Below are 12033 nucleotides of genomic sequence, written 5' to 3' on the forward strand. Positions count from 1 at the left end.
TTATATGTTTCTTTGCTACAAATAGCTCAAACAATACTTTCTAGGTATCTTTGGTTCTTTGAAAATGCATCCTTGGTCTATCACCTTCCCAGACGATGAACTCCAGTCTGTAACACAAATCTTATTGTAGGTCTAAAAGGCATGGCCTTACAATATATTTGATGGAAGCTCATTGCACTGCTATGACTCCATGCCCTAAGGTCCTCTAGTTCCTCCTGAATGATATTGCAGTCTTCTGTTTTGTCACATCTGCAATTTCAATTAAAAATAACGTTTTAAGGTTAAGAACAAAAGCCCCCTCTGTGTTCATTATTTGTTTCCAACCAACACAGGAACCCATTTTTGTTACCAGCTGAAAGATGACCTGGCAGTGCTATCAATTGCACTTGAGTCCAGAAGGTTTTGTGGTGCTTGTGTGGCCCTGTGGAGCTCTTCTGAAAGTGTCCATGCTCAAGGGAAGTGGGAGGCATCACCACCCCTGCACTTGTTAGATACTGAAGCCTTCCCTGGAGCTTGCAGCCCAGGTGAGGATTTCCCCAGGAGGAAGGGAAGGGGCTTGTGGTATGGGCTCCCACCAGCTGGGTGATGCAGCTCAGGGTCCAGGGCAGTGTTGCAATTGTTTGCTGAGCAGCCCTGGAGCACCTGGTTAAAAAAACAAATACCTCAGGAACCTACAGTGCTGGGGGAAGAGGAACAGTGTGAATACTGTTACAGAAGATGACTGAGCCCACCACAAATCCTCGAGGACCTCTACTACCAACCTCTTTCCGGCATAGTCATTTTCCTTTCAACATAATCAGATTGTCCTCTGCTCTGTTCCAAACTTCATGCACTTTTGTAGTTCTTTTACAAGTTCCATTCTCATTCATTTAACAGATATGATGATCCCAAGTGGCAGCACATTAAATGTTTTCCTGAAGTTCAGCTAAATGAGATCTGCATTTCCTATTCAGATCTGTTAGCACATCAAAGAAGCTTAGTCTGGCATGATCTACCATTGGTAAACACATGCTGCCTTTGATCTCATTTTCTATTAACCTCTGTGAGCTAAAATTATAATAGATGTGCAGTGTTTCTAATTAGAAATCAGAGTTCCCATGAGTCTAATTTTTATTTCTGCTTTAATGGTTTCCTTTTGTTTCCTTCACATTAAGTATCAACGTGAGTATAAATAAATATACATACCATGTTCCTGAAAAGCAGGAGATTAACCTCTGGGCTTGCTGAACTCCACTAATCTACAGATGAGGTACAGCACGGACTACAGCCTTAGGAAATGCTGTGCTCACATCTGCCGCAGGCTGCACTAGAGGAGTCGGGACAGAAGTATCACACGCATAAGGTCTAGAACTAGGGCTCTCCGTACCCCAGCTGGGCTGCTTGGGCACAGCCACGGGCTGTCCTCCAGCCACAGAAGCAAACGCTCTGTCTCCACTGGGCCCTGCTGCTGAGTCTCTGAATAGCATGTGGCTCTCAGATTTTTAAATAGTCTACTCCTGTATTAAGTGTCAGAGATCTGTTATTTTTCTCTTCTTACCTGTTACAATTTCGCCGCAAAAAGCATACAAAACCCAAACTGTTTTCAGCTTTCAAGCAAAATGACCCAGGCTGCAGGCACGCTCTGGTCTCCTGCCTGAACTCTAATCTGTCATGGGAGGAGCGCTCTTCCTTTAATTTAGATTTTATTTTTCACGCTGCAGCCTAATACTGTCTAACCAAAAGCTTCAGGGAATTTTCTCTTGTGTCTCGTAATTAAAGAGCATATTTTCAGCAAAGATGCCTTCTTCCGGCTCTCAATCAGAGCTGGTTGAATAGAATAATAATATTTGAATAATCTTTCCAAGTTCCCACATTAAAGTGTTTGCTCAGAACTGAACAAGTAAATAATCCTATATGTTTGTGAATAAGGCATTTGACAAAAGTTGTAAAACATTAAAATGACTTTGACGAATACTTAGATCACTCTCCCTTAAAATGCAAAAGGAACAGGAAATTTATATTACCTTTGTAGAAAACAGAGGTTATAAATTCTCTAATGTATATTTTGAAGTATAAACATGATGCTTATATTAATTCTAACTCATTTTCAGCTTATTATATTTAAATAAAAAACAGAATTATAATCTGATTAACAGCATGAATGTGGTTTGAACAGCATAATTTGTTTTATTGGCTTTGTCATTCCCAGCGAGTTTCTGAAACTGAACACTTTAGAAATTCTGACCCTTACCTACCAAGTCATTAAAACAAGAGATCTAAAGCTGTGCAAAGCTAGTCTCCTATTCTCATCTGCATGACGTTCACCAATTTTTAGTCTTTAGAAAGCTGTGGTGCATGGAAAGAGGTTTACCAGTCACGTCTGGTTCCCATCTTATATTCTTTACTTTCCCTCCATTTTGCATTTAAATCTCTACAATTGGAAGGATATAAACAGGTTAGGTGAGAGCAGTGGAAATAAAATGCAGACATGTACAAACTCTCTGCACAAAGAGCATAAGCCTTCCTCACAGATAATAATTTGGGAGTTAAGAAGGGTCGGTAGTATTTGTGGTGTATTTGATTAAACCGTGAAAGCAGTTAACAGGGTGATGACCTAAGATACCTACTAACGGACTATCAAACACTTCCTACAAACCACAAATTAAAGCAGGGAAGGTGCTTGCAGAGAGAGCACTCTCCCCGTTGGCCATATGAAGACAAGCATGTGCACTGTTTGCAGAAGCTGGTGTGGTCTGTTGGGTGCTTCTCTCTCGAAGTAGCACTGTGTGTTTAACTGGATCATCCTTAATAACTCAGAGCTGTTGGCTCCTGATTCTGTTTCTCAAGGTAGAAAGTGTCTGAATTATCAGAAAACATGAGGCGGGAGCTTTAATTCTGGTGAATAGAAGAAGAAAGTCTGTGATGGATACAAGGCACAAAAATTTACAAAAGTGCCAGATTTAATAGTTTCTCCATCCATCTTTACTCAGCACTCAGTTTGTCAATGTGAATATTCTTAGACAATTCCAGATTCTTGGGTGAGATGGGATTTGATGTCTGAAACCCTCATATGGATGAGAAAGTTTGTGGAGATGTATGGCAGCTGTATTTTTGCTCTTTTATCTATTTTTAAATATTCACAGGATCCCAGCTGATGTCTCCTTTATCTATAACAGACAAGACCCTCATAGCCCCAGGACCTTGGTCCAGAGAAGTCTCTCCCTTCAGCTGCCTCTGCAGTCCTGTTATCCCCATGCCTGCTTCCTTCCCACAGACCTCCTTGCTTCATACTGTGCAAAGCATTATATGGACCATCCTGGCCCTGACCATCCTGCCCACCTGCTCAGCAGACACATATGGAAAACAGGAGCCTGCCTGGGAGGTGGCACACACCAGAGGAACATCTACACTGAATTTAAGGATAGTTGGTGGATGAGTTATCTAAACTATCCTTTCATGTGTTTTAGCCCCCAGTAAAACTGTCTGCTCTGCTCCTTGGTTCTTGCCTGTGGCAGTAAAATGGCCATTTGAGGCAGAGTCCTTAACTCTCAGCTTAGCCTTAATTAAGAGCTAGGATTTATTGTCCCTTCTTGCTTTATGCTGTCCACACTGAGGAATGTACAGGCAGCTGAAAAGGAAACATAAGTAGTTATCATCAGGTGAATCTCACTTGAAGAGGAAGCAAATAATATTTAAGACAATTTTAAGCCACTAAAGCAGTCCTTATCCTTAGTAAAAGAACATCATCACTGTCCATGGGAGTTTGGCAATAACTCCCCTGCTAACTCTGGTCTATCTAAAGTAGGGGCAAAGGTGTGTCTGCAGAAGATTAAAGCCCTAGGCTTGATGGAGTCTGTGGCCAGATCTTACGCGTCTCACTGACTTGGTGAGGTGCCAGTGCTGCAAAGAGGATGTGCACCCTCTCCTCCTCCCAAGGACAACGTTTTATTTGCTACGCAGATGACACATGCACAGAATGTGTGGGTCTCCACTTTATAACCCCTGTGTACTTCAGCTGCTGGTTTCTCGTATCATCCTTTGATGGCAAAGCCACACTGTCTGCGTGTGCATACTCTCTTTAATCATATCTTCTTGCCAAAGGTCAGGTTTCCGTATGTGTGGTTAGTAGTAAATGCCTGCAATCTCTGGCAGATAAGCCTTGATTCTTGCATTGGTATTTGCTTTACATTTGTTTCTTCCCTGTCCTTCAGAACAGATGTTGGGTCCAAATTTACCAAAACCAGCCTGGCAAATATTTGTCAGCGGCTACCTCTGACAGTCTCCCACCCACAAATCTTTTGCTTCGACTGCCTTTGGCTCTGCTGCATCCTGCCTGTACATATAGCGGAGCATTATTTCTTAGTTCTTTTCCCTGTCTTTCAGAAAACAGACATCCAGCTAAAGCGAATTTCCATCCACTTCATTTGTAAGGACAGACAAGGAAATTACGTCTACAGTGTGACTTCATCCTCTCTCTAATTCCATATTACCCTGAAGAGAACCAATTCATTTTTTCACCATGCTCCAAGTACATCTGTTCTCTGGAAAGCTTTTTCCTGTTAATTGAGATACTGTCTGTGTATTTTGCAACTTCAAGCCTTATTCCTGCCTCCTAATTTTTTTAGTTAAGCTTCTTTTCCTAATCTACCCATTCCTCTCTGATCACCTCTTAAAAAGTGTAAGGGCCTCATTTAGCTAGCACTCATTTCAAACATACAAAACTAGATTTAAAGCTGGGGGGTACTGTAGCTTTACAGCATTTACTGGTATAGTTTGGTATCAATATTTAACCCTTAGACAATCCTCAAACTATAAAATTCCATATAATGACAAAAATGCCAGCCATAATGTCTGTGTTGTAATACACTTTTGTACTGGCAGATGGAGTAAAAGATTCATATCCAGAAAAAGTGGTAACAGTGGCATCAGCATCTGTCTCTAGCACTCGTATAATTGAGTTTCAGATGAACAGAGAATAAAAAACAAAGGATAAATTTAAAAAGGTAATACATTTACTGTTGGAAATGAAGCTTCACTAGAAACTGAACCATCTGAAAAATGCATTGCTTTTCATGAAATTCTATGATGAAAAGAATTGAAAAGCATTTTAACAATGCCAGTGTGATTGATTTTGATCCTTTTCAGAATAAATTGGCATATTTGAAACTCAAAGCACTTTACTAGTTAATTATCTTAGGGTAATGCATTTCAAATTTCATGAAACAGCATCTCCTCCAGAAACTTGTGTTTTAAGGAACTACAAAAAGTTTATTTTGTTCCCATTCAGAATGAGCACAACTTTCAGAGAGTCAGAATTGTCCTACAAATTCTGATTGCTGAGCAGCTGAAAATAATTGGAATGATGTTATAGCAAAACCAATTTGTGAGTCTCAGTGGAGACCATAATAAAGTTTAGAAATTAATTCTAAATCTGGTGCATTAGTAGCCACATTCCTCCATCCCTTCTGCCAATGTAAAATCTTGTTGGAAAGGCAATATTAACAGTGTTTTGTTCTGGTCTTTCCAGAAAGGGCCAAGTGCTCTTGGTCTCTCATTCTCTTGCTGATGTAAATTTAATACTGATGTTAATCTAGTTCTGTACTGTTGTAAGTGATAACTGAACCTGACTATGTTGTCTTAATTTTAACGCTGGGGACCTTCAGGACATCTCACAGAAATGTGCTGGTCTAAAATGGCAGACATCCACCAGTGGAATACATCACTGGGACATACATCAGAGCTCATTATTTCATTGTTAATCTTACAACACACAAGTCACTTCTGTCCTTTGCATCAGCACCAGTTAAAACTTCTGCACCTGGAAATCTGCTGATCCTGGGACCTTTACTAAAAGGTCATCAGGCAGAGTAAAATACTGGCTAGTTCTGCTGCCTATACAGTTTTAACAAATGAAGTTAAAGCTTTGCTTTGTTTCCAAAATAAGCAAATTCAAGCAAACCTATAGAAAAGGGTATGATCAGTCACTGATGATACTTGCACAATTTCAGCTGGGTCAGCAGATCTCCATTTACATTACAGCCATAGGGTTAGAAAATCACCTTTTAATTATCAGGATGGTAACTGATTATTCATTATTATATATTATAAAGCATTTACTAGCATTGCTGGGAACTGCGTTGCTGGGATAATGTTTTCCTGTCGCTCTACTCACGTCACCTCATCATCCTTTGTTAAATCCATGCCAACACAAGCCTCCCCTCTTCTCTGCATGTTTCAAATTCTTTTGTCTGGGTGCCAAGGCTCTGTTCTGCTTCATTCCCTCCACAACTTTTCTACTGTTATTCCTGTTAATATCCACCCAGACCAATACAATAAGTTTATTGACAATTATTTGGAATGAAACAGTTGAGCTTTGTGTGCTTTTGCCAGCAAAAGAGTTTTTGCACCTGGGCAGTGTGTAACAGCCTTTGATTCTCCCTCTTCTTTGAGATTTTTTCTCTCCTTCGCTCAGTGACCTGTTCCTTCAGCTCATTTCACTGACTAACTCACATGAGAAAACAACAGTAAAATGGAGAGTACTGCTTAGTGGACGAGTTTCCCAAGATGGACTCCTTATTTGGCAGCTGTACTGTTTTCAGCCAGGCTTATGGGTCTAAATGCAAATCTTCACTTTGGTTTTGTACTTCAGAAATAGCAACAGAGGCGTCCTCAGTGCTTATGAAGTGGTTTCCACAAATAAATTCTCCCTTGTCCTTCCTCCGCTTCCTTCCATCTTCCTTTCCCAGGTTCCACTGGCAAGCCCTTTCTGTAACTATAAGATCTATTTTAATCTAATTAGTACTAATTAACATCTCCATATTTAGTTTGAAGGATGCAAGTGGTTCTTGATAACAGAAGGAAGAGAATATGAGGAAGGATCATTACAGCCAGAAGATGGGGTCTGAGGCTGGGGCTGGGAGGACCTCCACAGCCATGTACAAGAAGGGCTGTACGAGCTGGTTTGGAAAAGCCAGCTTCAGAACTAGAGGGACTGCACTCCAATTCATCTGCAACATCCCTTGCAGTTAAGTCACTGCATTTTTAAAATAATGAAGTTTAGCAGAGTATGAGTTTGGCAGCTGTTGGATCTTAAGAGAAAAGAATAAAACAATTTAAATTTCCTTGTTGTACAGACAATTTTGCCATCAAAGCAGGCAAGACATTTTTATTCTTCTCTTCCCTTTGCTTTTGTGTGTGTACTGCAGGAACTACAGTTTATAGATTCTCAAACTGTCTGTAAACACTGAAAAAAATCAGTTGTATGGTTTGGAAGAGCTTCTGAGGAAAAAGCAGCAGTGGAAATGCATTTGATGCACATTTGTTGGCATAGCAGTAAATATGAACAAAACTATGCATGGAAACATCTGTGAGCAGTGAAACATCATTGAGACACTCTATTTCACTTAGAATGTCATACTTAATCAGTAGCAAAATTACAGAAATATTTGTTTTCTCCCCTGCTAAGGGTATGAGAAGGGTTCAGGCATCCCCACCATATGGCACTCCGGAGAGGCCTGTTTTACCCAGGTTCCCTGCTTGAGCGGTTCCTGAAGTCTCTCATGTTCATGGGCCAGAAATCCTGATCTCTCGTAAGCTTCAGGTGGACTTAGAAATGCTTACAAAAATAGCTTAATTCAGGGAGTGATTGAGCTCCAGAGAGAGAAGTGTGAGCGTGTCCCCATCTGCTGCAGTGTACACATCCAACTGCATGCCTGAAACTGGCTCAGAGTTGGTCATACAGAAGCCACTTTAACTGGTGCAATTTGATCTTCTTTCTGTATAGTTAATAGCATTTTCCCTCTCCTCCCTCCCATACGGTAAAGGAAATCACACGGGACAATTTTTCAGTTTCATAAGGCCCCATGTTGTTGGGCTGTGGGAGATCCATAGAGGATGAGTCCTTCACAGGATCCTGGGCTCATGCTGTACACAATATAGCTAAAACCAGCACTTTGTAAAGTGTAAAGATTAATAATATGCTCTCTGGGAAAATCTTATTGGCATGCTGATATTCTGAACATTAGATGAGGACAAACAGAATAAATTATTGCAGGATAAAATGGCTCTAGCAGATTAGATTAACTTCGAGCTTACCCTAAAAGATATGCGGCATCTTTAGATAGACTGATATAATACTAAGTGAGTCTTACTGCACACTGGAGAGAGACTGTCATGAGACCTGCAAAGGAGTTGGCTTTCAAATGTATCTTTTGATTCTTCTCCTGTTGTTAAACAAGTGCTTTTTCAGGAGCTGGTCTGTGTCACCTAGCTAATATAAACTCAGGAAGTAAATATAGAAGAATAATTTCCTGTTTTATTTTTAACCTGTTCATTACTTAATTAATAACTTAATGATGACCCATCATAACATGATTCTTTATCTTTGGTTACAAAGTTGGGCTGAAAAGTGATGTCCAAAGTGCTGGGAATAATCCCTTAATAATTGCTCCCCTTTTCTAGAGCTGCACGAGGAGTACAGGCTGTCTTGCATGACTGCTAAAGCAGCCTTGCAGCCTCCAGCCAAGTTTTACAAGAAAAGTTATCTCCATATATTGGGGCATATATTTCAGTGTTAGATTCTGCTGTCATAGTAAAGAGTTTTGTGTACACCATCAGGTGACTTTGTGTATATTTGTTGACAGCAGTGTTGCCAAGGGACTTGAGGCATCAAAACATGGGTCTTCTGAAAAACTCTCCAGAGACCTCCTGTGTGGCAGTCCCTTGAGAAGGCATAAGGTTCAACTGTAAGTTTAAGTCACCTTGGTGCAGTAGTAATTTTGGTCTGCTCTGCACTGAAATGGGACTATTTTGTTCAGTTCAGAGGGCTGATGAGATTATTTCCTTTACAGGAGGCTTGTCTGTCTTAAAATCAGGTTCATTATTTTTTAATTGCCCTGTTGCAGAAATATAGGAAATAAAGCATAACTGCTGCAGTAGTAACACTTGTTGTGCTAGTATAGTGTATCTTTAAATCTAATTTAAAAAAAAAAAACTGAAAATGAAGAATCATATTTGTGTGGCAATCTCTACCTTAAAGGGTAGGACTTAAAGTGGTACTGCCTGTATACGGCAGCAGTGAGGAAGCACCAGAAAATTCACGCATTTCCTGAGCCCCTCTAAAAGCAAAAATCTACTAGAGACAGGCTGGTTGGCTTCCCTTTAGCATGCCTTTCTTCTAACACTTACGCATGCTTGCCCTCTCCTCTGTGAGATCTTGATATGAAGTGTCTTCATCAATCCTTGCTCTGAGAAAAGAAACCCCTCGGCTCTGTAGTTTGTCCCCTCAGTTGACCGCACTCTCCTTCCTTTCCCCTCATGGTAAAGCACTGATGCTGTTCGAGACCACAAAGTGGTGATCTTTGCCACAGACACGATGAATCTGCAAGTGCCTCACAACGGCAGGGCAACCTTTTTGCTCCTCCACAGGACAGCGGGCACAGCAGACCTTCTTGCCACCCTGAATGTTTCCCTCATGTTGTGCTGCTTTGAAATCACAGCTTCTCTCTTCAGTTCTGCTTCCAAACCACAGAGACTGTTACAGGATGTGCAAGGGCAGGAAACAGGTGGGGAAATATTCTGGGGCTTTTTACATGTGCTTTGCTCTGAACTAAATGCTGGCATGTGGAGGAGCAGTTTATGGTCCAGTCATACATGGTACACAACCACTTTCTCCAACCACAGGTGGCCTACTCTAGGCTTTTCTTAGCAGCTTAAAACCAGCTGGTTTTACCTTGTCAGAAGAAAACACAGGCTACATATGTGAATCTACTTAGGAGCTCTGGGTGAACTGTGAATCCCACAGCTGTTTCCAGGGGTGGCAAGCACAGCCTTTTCACTTTCATGCAGGATCAAGGGCCTGCTGCTCTCTGAAAATAACCTAGTCAAAGTTGTGCAGATCAAAGAGTATCATGAAGATGTTGGGTGCTTTTGGGAAAAAAAAAAAAAAAAGAGGAAAACTAGAATGCCTCTCTTTAAAATGCTCCTTTTGCTGAATATTCTCTCTGCTATGTGCTTCCTTGGGACTTCTCATTATTCTCCCACTGTCAATCAATCATACTCCCCAGTGGATCAGCTCATCCACTCATCTTCAGCTTCGTGCAATTTTCCAACAAGGTTAGCAACAGCAAATTGCTATACTGTTAAGTAATAAACCCCAACCTTTTTATGACTTATCTGTTGCTTATTTTTCTCTAGTGAATACCAATAAAATACAAAAAGCACCCTTGAGCAGCACATTTGAGAAGCTGGAATGCTTTTAAGTGCAACAGGTTAGAAGAGGTCTTTAGAGATAATCTCCAGTACTCTTTAAAAAGAAGTCCTTGGGGGAATTCCTAAATAATTCTTCATAATTAGAAACTTCATAACTGGTTGCAGCAGAGTTACAACTACTTTACTGCCTCTGTTATTGAAGTAGCCTTCTGTTAGGCTGAAAACTAGGTAAGCCTGTCTGCTTGTGTGTTTTCCTGCTTTTCTGCTCATGCAAAACCACTGCCATCAAGGAGGATGACTTGTTTTAGAGCTACTGTAACGCTGACATCAAGGAGGATAACTTGTTCTAGAGCTACTGTAACACTTTGTTGAATCATATCAAGTCTTCAGCTATATAACTATTTATCATGTAGAGTTTTTATTAATCTCCCTCCTCCAGTTTGTTATCTGTTTACAGAAATAGTTCCTAATGAGAGGACAATATCCTGCAGGTAGGGTTCACTGGAAGAGGCAGGGTGGCAGGGAGGGAGGGGAGACTGGTAACATGGCCCTTAACCTTCTCCTTGTCCCTGTCCCTCCTTTAGCCTCTTTCTGTGTGGCAAACGGATCCAGATACGTGGTGTGAAGGCTCACACACAGCCTCACGCCTCTGGGCTTACAGCCCAGATCTGGATCAGGGTTGGATCGAGCCTTGCTTGTGTTTCCTATGCATTGGTAACATTCAGTGCTCATAGTATACGTACGGTACCATAAAATATGTGGTAAGAAATGTGTAGCAACAATAAAAATGAACACTGATTAAATATTTTCTGCATGTTTTCTAAAAGATACACAGTGCAAATAGTGTCTTCTGAGAACACGAAGGAGAAGAAGGTGATTGGGAGGAGTTAGCATGGATTTACCAAGGGAAAACCATGCCTGAGCAACTTGATTACCTTCAGTGCACTCCATTTGTGGTTTCTGAGATAAAGGAATAACAGAAAAGATGGGAAAGGGCTGCTCAAACTTAGATAGGTAAAATGCTAATTAAAAATCAAGACAATAAAAAATAAATGCTTAATGGATTCCAAATACCATTGCAATGAGTTGTTCCTGTATTTGGTGTGCCTGTAAAGGATAACTTTGCAAAAAAACTTCCTGTATCTCTTGTGAAGCTACTCAGAATGACCTTATCACTACACACCAATTTATGATTGGTTGTCTTAATTCTGAAGCCACCTCCACAGGTATTGCCTAAGAAATGTAGTCTGATTTCTGCCCAGTAGCTTTTCACCAAATGGGCAGGCAGACAAGTAGTGGGCATTGAAATAACACCAGGCATTTGAAGGGTTGAAACTTTGAAGTGCATGACAAATTTTAAAGGCAGGGGCAACTAGGCAAGCGAGAGGGAGAAATCATAAAGACTGAAGGTCTTCCACAGACCCAAGGTACTTGATCTCCGCTCTCAGCAGAAGCTCAATACATCACATCCAGTTTTCTTGGCAGTCTTTTTTAAGGATCTGCTTCATGTTACTTCATTTCTACCACCATGAAAGAAAGAAAGAAAAAAAATCCAGGAAAAATAATAGGTGCCACAAAAAATCCCAAACAAACAGATAAGCAAATAAAACCTCAAAACTTTTTCAATGTCATATATGCAAATAAGATGTGATCCTCCTCTATACTTGTCAACTTCTATTAACACATTAACCATGCATAAACCAGACAAGTAGTTTGCCTTCATAACACCAATTTCCTTGGAATTAAGGAAAATTAAGTGCAAAATAAATGATATTACCTATATTGAACTTGACAGTTTGGGATATCTGTGCATTTGATGCCAGTGCTCCTGGGGATAGTGCAGGT

Source organism: Phalacrocorax carbo, chromosome 2 (assembly GCF_963921805.1).
Source record: "Phalacrocorax carbo chromosome 2, bPhaCar2.1, whole genome shotgun sequence".
Lineage (NCBI taxonomy): Eukaryota > Metazoa > Chordata > Aves > Suliformes > Phalacrocoracidae > Phalacrocorax > Phalacrocorax carbo.